Below are 7,244 nucleotides of genomic sequence, written 5' to 3' on the forward strand. Positions count from 1 at the left end.
CACTAGAAAAGAAAACGATGGGTCATCCTTATGATCAGTGCTAAAAATAAAGAAGAGAGACAAACAATGCAAGGTGAAGTACTCACGCCGTCCAACTGAAGAGTGTTCACCTCCCGTCGACAGACGACATGGAAGGAACGCCGACTCCTCGTACGGCACATCACCCAATCTCTCACAACGGGATAGGCCTTCTCCACCGGCTCCGTCCTCTTGGGCGCGAGGCGCGGAAAGTAGGAGTACACCCACGCCTGTAAAGCAAGATAATCAAAAACGATCTTTCGTGATTTGACAAGAAAAGGAAACGATCTTTCATAAAATAAGATGAAAGTTCATACCTCCAACAACAGTCCAGGGCCAACAGCAGCAGGAGAAGTCCCCTTCTCCATCAACTCCGGACGAACCATGGCCCTCATGAAGCGAATGAGGACAGCAAAACCAGCAGTGACCCAGTCCCAATGGCCTAGGGAGCTCAGGTCAGAAAGAAAGGGAAGGAGCTTCGTCGACAGCCTCTCCCCCTTGTCTCCGAGGTAGATCGAAGACAAGAACCACCAGAGCCACAAACGGACTCTCTTCTCTACAGTGCAGGGAGGAGGAGCCGTCTCCCTCCCCTCGATCACCACCGACATCGGGGTCTTCCCCGCAAAGTAGTCCCGAACGTAAGAACTAGGCACCAACCCAGGCACCGCAGCAGCCTTCGGCGCCAAGTTCCAGCCGATCAACCTCCTCGCCTCGGCCGAGTCTACTCTCATGGCAGTCTCCGGCCACTCCACCACCTCGGTCCCACACGGCAGACCAGAAATCATGCCGTAATCCTCCAACGTGACCCCCACCTCACCAAAAGGCATGTGAAAGGTGGACGTTGTGTCCCAGAACCGATCCAAGAAAGCTTGGACCAGGCTAAGGTTGGCCCGCAGCTTCCTCCTCGTGATCTCCCTCCAAGCCTGCACCAAAGCACCGAATGCTCCCCGCTCGATCATGGCTCGCTCCTCCGCCGACAGCCTCTCGTAGCACCCCATCGATGTCGTGTAGCCCGAGAACGATCTGATGTTCCCGGCCTCCTATGTTGGTTCAAAACAAAAGCTATATTTAGCTCGAATGAAGAAGAAAAGGAATAACAAATGGAAATGAAAGAAGATAAGTGAAGAGTGATGAATTCGAGTTACCAAGCTCTTCACCGTCCTGTAGGACAGGTGACCCTCCGCAGCCCAAAGCAGGTGTCTACTGTCCCAGGTCTCAGCCCACGCAGGTGCTCCCCTCAGCTGGCGACCACCCCATCCAACGTTGGCCCATCTCGGGGCCTCCTCCTCCTCAGGAACCTCCTCCTCGAGGACCTCGTCCTCAGCAACCTCAGCAGCCGTCACCGCAGCGGTGAAAGCCTCCTCCAACACCTCCCCAAGCATCTTAGAAGGGTCAAGAGCGGTGTCCACGTCCATGGGATCTCTCCCTGACGTAGAAGCCTCATCACCTGCAAAATTAAAGTAAATTTAGGCCGCGTCAAGTGACGACAAGCTTTAATTAGGGGATTTTTCGAGTTTTCAAAGCTCCGAAATCGCTCTTTTCTCGCCATCCTTGGCAATTTTCCCACAAACCCGTCCGCTCATGTGGTAATTTGTGTCAAGTCAAGCCTTAGTTGAAGCCTAGTCATGGGTTCGAGTCGGAATTTCGACAGCATTTCGTTATAATGGCGATTATGCTATAGAAAAGTGTCTTGAAAAACCATCACAAATCAAGATTCCGAGATGATAGGAAATTTACCCATAATACAAGGATTCCAAATATCAAGTTTTGTCACAAATAGGCAATCCCAAGGCTATTTTCGAAGCGATTTACGGTTTAGCTGTGAGACCGTCACAATTTCACTCAAATGCTCAAAACTCAACAAAAATTCGAAACAAATACATGGTTATGATCCTTATATTACCAATTAGCCATTTACAAAGTCAATTTTTCAAGGCAAAATCATTTGGAGGAAAAGCCCCAAATTTTTGACTAATTAGGGTTGAAAACCCTGATTTTGTCGGTCCAATTTGATCTATTATAGAAGATAAATGCAAGATTAATACACATACCTCGATTAGTCATGGCAAATGCGAGCTTTTGGATCAAATTTTGACGAAAATGGTTGGAATTTGAGAGAGAAATTGAGAGTTTGTATTTCGAAATAATGAAATAAACCCCTTTGTTTCATCGGCTTTTTACGCAGGATTGGCACGCCCAGGAAAAGACGCAGCAGGTGCTGCGCCTCTTCCAAGGGACGCAGCTCTTGCTGCGCCCCTTCCTCAGTTTCCCTCCATATGAATTTTCGAAGATTCGTTATAAGTTCGTTATTTCGTGGGCCCATCTTTGGTGCGCCTCTTCCTCGATGTCATATCACATATTTGGTCCGTTTGACGTTTATTCTTCGCCCGGACCCGTGTTTCCAAGCCAGCAGCAAATTGTTGCTCTATTTTTTGCCAGGACCTAGCTTGTCACAACGAGCAGTTCTTCTTTGACAGGTGTTTCGACAAGCCTTTATTACGTTCCCCCAGTGAGAGTACACGGATAGACATTCCCTCTCGAGATATGGAGATCAGTTCCCGATTACGTTCCCCCAGCAAGAGTGCGCGGATAGACGTTCCCTCTCGAGACATGGAGATTAACATCGACCCCAAGCTCTTCCGAAGTTTGTTTGAAGCCGACCACAAGCAGATTTCTCCCAGCAGTTCCTGACTATGTCCTGCTGTCTTCTCCCAATATCGCGTTTTGTTCCCCTGGAGTTTCAAGGAATTTCAGGTATGGTATCTTCTTATGGCTGGCGAGCCTCCTTACGTAGTCTAATGGACTTTAAACGACCCTCAGCGATAGTCGACAGACTCTAAAATGTTCCCGACGACAGGTCCTTGGCTCAGGCCCCTTAAGCCGCCTCGCGTCGCCATAGTCGTCAGGTTGTAATCTTCGATTGACCTGATGGCTATACTTTGACTTTCGCCTTGTCCAAGCCTCAGTCAAAGTGGGGGCTCTGTAGATGCCTCATTTATGCACCTCCCGCAAACCACCCGGTGATGATTGGGCCGCATGTTTGGTACGCGGAACGATTTGTGACCGTTCGTAAGTTTATCGTCAAGTGATCGCTCAAACACTTGTGTCTGCCGATACGGTCGTTTTGGCAGTAATTAGAGTACATTTGGAGTCCGGGTCAAAAAACCGTCTTCATTTTCTAAAACCGAGTCAGAATGTTCTGGAATGTTCCGGATAATTCTATTCCATATTTTCCAATCTTTTAATCTTTGGTAAAGAATTTCCCGTAATATTCAAACAAAATATTAAGGAAAACAAGATTAATCTGTTATTCCATAGTCAAAACACGGAAATCTTTCTTCCGCAGTAGGGAAACACTTGGGAAAGGACGCAGCAAGTGCTGCGCCTCTTCCAAGAGACGCAGTGCCTGCTGCGCCTCTTCCCAAGTCCTTTTCTGCATATTTTTCGTATCTTTTCATATCTTTTCGAGATTCACTTCCAAAGTTTCTCCGAAAAAACCTATTTCCTCCGCGTGATTAGTATAAATAGAGACCTTCGGTCTCACATATTTCTCACGCGAGTGTCCGTCCTTCTCTTCTCCCTTTGCATTCTAGACCACGTTCTTACTTTTTGGCGTCTACGTGCTTGAACATTCGACCACGTAAGCTCGGATCTTTCTGAGTACCAGCCTCGTCTTGCATGACCGACCAATTTGACCAACCCCACATCAATCAACATTAATCAATCTTGTTCGTTCTCCTCTTAGAGGGCACTTTCGTCGTACATTCGAGTCGAGCATCACTAAACGTTAACTTAGTTCATCTCGTTTCGTCAAACATGTAAGTCTTAGGGTGTAAATCCTACTTTATTTATTGTTCTTTATTTATTGTAATCATAATGTAAGGTTTATGTCGAAAGTATGCTTAAAACCGATGTGTAAAACCTTATTCTAAAACCTTTTTACGGATTATCAGAAGACAACCGTCGATAAAGGATGCAGCAACTGTTGCGCCTCTTCGTGAGGTTGCCGCAGTTCCTGCTTCCTTTCTTCTTCCTTCGTCTTTTGTCAATTCGTTTCTTTTATTTTCCATCGTTTGATCTTCGATTCTTTGATATAACGATTTAAACATAGTAATTTAACATATTATTCATCATCTTTAATATTGAATTCGTCATTAAATCCCGACTTAAATCCCTTATAATCCAATATTTGCGGATTTTCGTCATTAAAGTCAATCCGGTTTTTAGAGATTCGATTTACCCATTGATGCGTGTCCTAAATATGATGTTTTACATCCCATTTTACACGCATTTCAGAGCTCATTTGTGTAGTTTATGCTATTATTTGCCCCATTTCGTCTACTTTCGTATTTTTATGCAATATTGCAGATTTATGCAGAAATGAGTAGATATTGAGCTAAATCCGTCCCCGAGTACCTTGCATTTCATTTGACGTGAAGTATTTACTCGAGAAATGAACTTGGTGCGCGTTTCGAAGCCTAAAGGACAACTTTATGAAGAATTATAAGCGGACTACCAGCTATGTTGGTCGATCGACTGCCCCATATGGTCGATCGACCAATACACGATCTCCAGAAGCTACTGTTCAGCATAGCTCAGTCGATCGACCGGTCACAGTGATCGATCGACCAGACCGTAATTCAGACGTGAGTTAAAAGATCGAGGAAAAGGAAGCCCATTATATATTAGGTTTAGGAATAAAGAGTTGCTGGATATTCCTATATAACGTAACTTGACATTAGTCAGGAATTATCTAGTTTTTATCAAGCTTTAACTTAGTTTTCAGTTCTATTTTCATAATTAGGGTTCCAAGATTATTGTTCTTTCATTAATAAAGTTCTCTTTGCTTTCGGTTCTGGATCTTTCTCTGCGATTCCTTCTCGGTATTCTTCTGTTCAGTTTCGTTGCTTATTTTATTCGTAGTATAGGAATTGCTAGAATAGTCTCCCGAAAGCCAAATTATTGTTTTATGTTAATTGTTTGTTTAATTAGTTCAAGCATGAATTCAGTAGTTTTATTAGTCAATTTTATCGTTGTTGTTATTCTTAGTATGAGTAGCTAAATTCATTGTGCTAGGATGTAGGGGAATTGTAGTGTAGGCGGCATTAGAATTAGGAAGACCTGAAATCGCATGCTGGTCGATCGACTGGCCTCGTGGGATTACCTTCGACTTAATTAATTAAATTGCTATGTTTGACGAATCGAATGCATGCGACTAGTTAAATGCTTAGTATTTGACCGACCCAATAAGATCGAAAGATAGGGAAGAAAAATAGACTACCTAATTAAGACAACTAGATTAACGAGATCGAAAGATGAGTTAATTTAGCGTTTTTAGTCACTTTTCAGGACGAAAGTTAGTATTAGTGATATTAGGGACCTGTAGTGAGATCGAAAGATGCTACTTGTAAGAATCGACCGAGAGGACTTCTTATTTTCCCGTCTCACGTGTTTGTTTTTAGACCTACCTAGTATACTGCCGCCGAAACTATAGTGAACCGACCATCTTAGCACCCTTTTAATATTTGTTTTCATCCGTTTATTTAGTTTATTGTCTTTTATTTTAGCTATAGACCAATTCAATCAAACCCCCACACACTGCTACCTTAAGACTAAATTCAAACGACTAATAATTGCATACGCCTCTCTGTGGTTCGACCCGACTGCCGCTATCTATAGTTGTAGTTGGAATTATAAATATTATCTGTAGTGCTTACAACGACAGGTATCAAATTTTGGCGCCGTTGCCGGGAAGGCAATTGTTTAAAATTATTAGTTGTTTTATTTTTAGTCTTTCTTGTAGTTTAAGGGACATCTGTTCCTTAAACTATTCTCATATTCTACTTGTAGTTTCTTCTTATGCGCAGGTCACAGGGTGGTGAATTACTACCGTTCAATCCTGAGATTGAGAAGACTTTGCGCGAGTTGAGACGATCATCTAGGGTATTGCCGACAGAGGAAGAGCTGAGTACTCTGTCTAGTTACTACGAGAACGCTCTATTGGAGGAGGATCCACCTTCATCTCCCGTTTCCAGTTCTTCAGATGAGACCGTCACATCTCCAGATTTTCCAGTCATGGCTGAAGAAGCGAGTATAGCCAGTCACTCTGAGCCGACAGCTGAGAATCTCTATAAGGGATTCGCCCTACCAGGGACGGATAGAAAATTCGAGCCAAAGCCGTCTTATATCAACTTGGTTGAGAGGAACCAATTCGGGGGAGCTGCAAATGAAGATGCAGCCAAGCATATGGAGACATTTATTGATTATTGCTGCTCCATACCCCCACCAAACGGTGTGACCCAGGACCAGGTGAAGGAAACTATGTTCATATTCTCTCTTCGTGATGCTGCAAGAGAGTGGTACAGAGACCTGGATCGAGTTTCTAATGAGATAACTGACTGGAAGTCGCTGGCCCTGGCATTTTACAAGAAATATTTCTCTGCCTCGAAGACAAATGCCATTAGAGCTCAGATCACGAGCTTTAAACAGGGTCCTGATGAGAATTTTCATGAGGCGTGGGTCCGTTTCAAGAAGTTGGTGCGAACCATTCCGCACCATGGGTTCGAGAAGTGGAGTCTATGCAATCAATTTTATAATGGGCTCTATGACGATCAGAGGGCTATTTTGGATGCGGCAGCTAATGGGAGATTCCAGGAGAATGTGGGGGAGACTAAGGGGTGGAAGATTATTGATGATCTGGCCATCCATAAAGCTGAGTATGGAAATTCCAGGGGAAATCAAAGGAGGAGTGCTGAATCCCCTTTTGTAGCTGCATTAGAGGCTCTTACGGCTAGATTTGATAAGTACGAGTTGGGAGGAGCTTCAAAAGGAGGGATCTACCATGTGAATGTTGTGTCAGACGGACCTTTCGTCTGCAAAAGATGTGGAGCTGAGGGACATGTTTCAGAAAATTGTCCTAGTCCCTTTGAGTCTTGTGCTGCCTTTCAACATTCTAGGCAGACAAACACTTATTATGAGCCGAATGTCCATCCAAACTTGAGGTGGAGTAGCCAAAATGTTCTAAATCCGACTCCACCTCAACAGCAGCAGCAGCAGCAGAATTATGTGCCCCCTCATAAGCAACAACAGTTTCAAAAGCCTCCATATGTCCCTCAGCAGCAACAACAATCCCAAAGTTCTGATTTCAATGAGTTGAAGAATTTGTTGCTGAAAAAGTCTCAAGCAAGAGAGGCCGGGATGAAGATGCTAGAAACCCAAATTGCTCA

At 44.2% G+C, this 7,244-nt stretch overlaps 1 non-coding gene across 1 annotated transcript; it reads right to left on the minus strand.

The window, feature by feature from the left end:
• Window positions 1-6,474: 6,474 nt before the first annotated feature.
• LOC141616134 (small nucleolar RNA R71) lies at window positions 6,475-6,581 on the minus strand. The gene has a single exon (XR_012530504.1). It is a non-coding gene; the product is annotated as a small nucleolar RNA R71 (small nucleolar RNA).
• Between the last annotated feature and the right edge of the window lie 663 nt (window positions 6,582-7,244).

The sequence above is a fragment of the Silene latifolia genome, chromosome 11 (genome assembly GCF_048544455.1).
Source record: "Silene latifolia isolate original U9 population chromosome 11, ASM4854445v1, whole genome shotgun sequence".
Taxonomy (NCBI): Eukaryota; Viridiplantae; Streptophyta; class Magnoliopsida; order Caryophyllales; family Caryophyllaceae; genus Silene; species Silene latifolia.